Genomic DNA, 2,118 nt, shown 5'->3' on the forward strand with positions numbered 1-2,118 from the left:
AATTTTTTTAACAATTAATATTTTGCTATGATGGTATTAACTATTACAGTGGTGATAAAACATATATAATATGTTTTGGGGCAAAACATAATACCAAATACTAACTAAAAACAGTAGAACTAGTAAACACATATAACAAAAAAATAGAGGTTTATGTAAATGACTTAATTTTGAGAACTAGCACCTTAAACTAAAAAAATCTTAGTGAGATACAGAAGAATAAATCTTTCTTGACTTTTAATCCGTTGAAGATATGACTGAATGTGAAAATCTGGTATAGTGTCTGTCAAGTAGGTAAAAAATCTGGATAACTAAGTTTATAGAGGTTCACTCAAATGTTTGTCATCAGACATACAGAATCTTTTGTGAGAGAGATCAGTTTTCTGGATCAAATTTAAAATTTGATCCAGATCAAAAAAGTTGATCAAAAACATGAAGCTTTGATTCTCATTTGTTAGAGATTTTATTAATCTGCAATGAAGTCATCAGCATTGCAGTTAGTTTAGTAAATCTACTACTATTGCTGATAAAAATATGTGCAACACTTTGTTTTAAAACAAATTTTATTTGTAATTCTTAGGTCATTTGGGGGATACAGTTGTATTCTTTGGAAAGAAAAATATATATATTGGTTAGAGAACCTGACAAATTTCCTTAGAAATTTAGAAATATTTCCAGTTCTTAGTAACAATTGTTTCAAGGATTTGAGACTAAAAACAAGTGACTTTTGTCACATTTGGTTACTGGACAGATTTCATAGTCAACCTACACACTCAACCTACATGCCACACTTGGCATCAAATGTTAGGACAGAGTGTGACAATAAAAGTGACACTACAGAGCACAGCCACTTCTTGGCACTGCAAGCCATGATCTTGGTACTTCAATAAAAAGACAACAGTTAAATAAATCTACTACTTTCCTTGGGAAGAGAACACTACCCAGAGAAGGACTTAGAGCTAAAAATGCATATGAAGAAATGTACTTAAATATTTGAAAGAAGAAAAATATGAACAGAATCAAGTGGTCAATCTCTATTTGCTACAGTATCTACCATTATCTGATCATTGGTTATGGGAAGATATTGACCCCGGTCATTCAAGATTATTTCACCTCTTTTACCCTAAATAAACTCCCAGGTAATATCTCATATCTCAAGCATTGTTCCCAAAGATAGATTGCTGGATCTGCAGACTTTACTGGTGCTCTGATTTTTAAGATGCTCATATTACAAGGACAAAAAGAGAGAGATGATTCTGGGTTTCTAGCTTAAGAAATTCAGACATCCAAACACCTAAGTGCTCCCAAATTTGATTACACATTAGTTTCTCTTTACTGATATCAAGATAATTAAGTCTCATAATATTCATTGCTTGGATATCAATGATTTAACAGTATCTACTATTATTTCTTTTGGTGAGATTTGCCTGTCTATGACTCATGGAGTATAAACAACCACAAGCCTGTAATATTAAAGCCAAAAGGGACCTCATGAATTATTTATTTTAATTTGTTCATTTTTGGACATTGAAATTGCAACTCAAAAATTGTAAGTACTTTTTCTAATATTGTGATAATTAATACCACACATAGCTCCAAAACCCAAGTCTTCCAATTACCCAGTGTTTATCCACTCCTAAAAGGTTTTCTATATTCCTAAATTTAGGGGGGGTTTATAATAAATTTATTTAATTTATTTACTTTTGGCTGCATTGGGTCTTTGTTGCTGCATGCAGGCTTTCTCTAGTTGCGGTGAACGGGGGCTACTCTTCATTGCAGTGAGTGGGCTTCACACTGTGGTGGCTCTTGTTGAGCAGCATGGGCTCTAGGTGTGAGGGCTTCAGTAGTTGTGGCATGTGGGTTCAGTCATTGTGGAACATGGGGTTAGCTGCTCCAAGGCATGTGGGATCTTCCTGGACCAGGGCTCTAACCCATGTTCCCTGCATTGACAGGCAGATTCTTAACCACTGCAACACAAGGGAAGCCCTAGTTTTTATTTATACCTGAAACCTGGCCATATATTTTATTATGTAACTAGTTAGGGGTCTGACATTATGTTGAAGTCACTTCACTAAAGTCTGAACATCAGCAAAAGAGGCACTTAAGTGTTTGATCAAA

This window comes from Lipotes vexillifer, unplaced genomic scaffold (genome assembly GCF_000442215.2).
Source record: "Lipotes vexillifer unplaced genomic scaffold, Lipotes_vexillifer_v1.1 scaffold347, whole genome shotgun sequence".
NCBI lineage: Eukaryota > Metazoa > Chordata > Mammalia > Artiodactyla > Lipotidae > Lipotes > Lipotes vexillifer.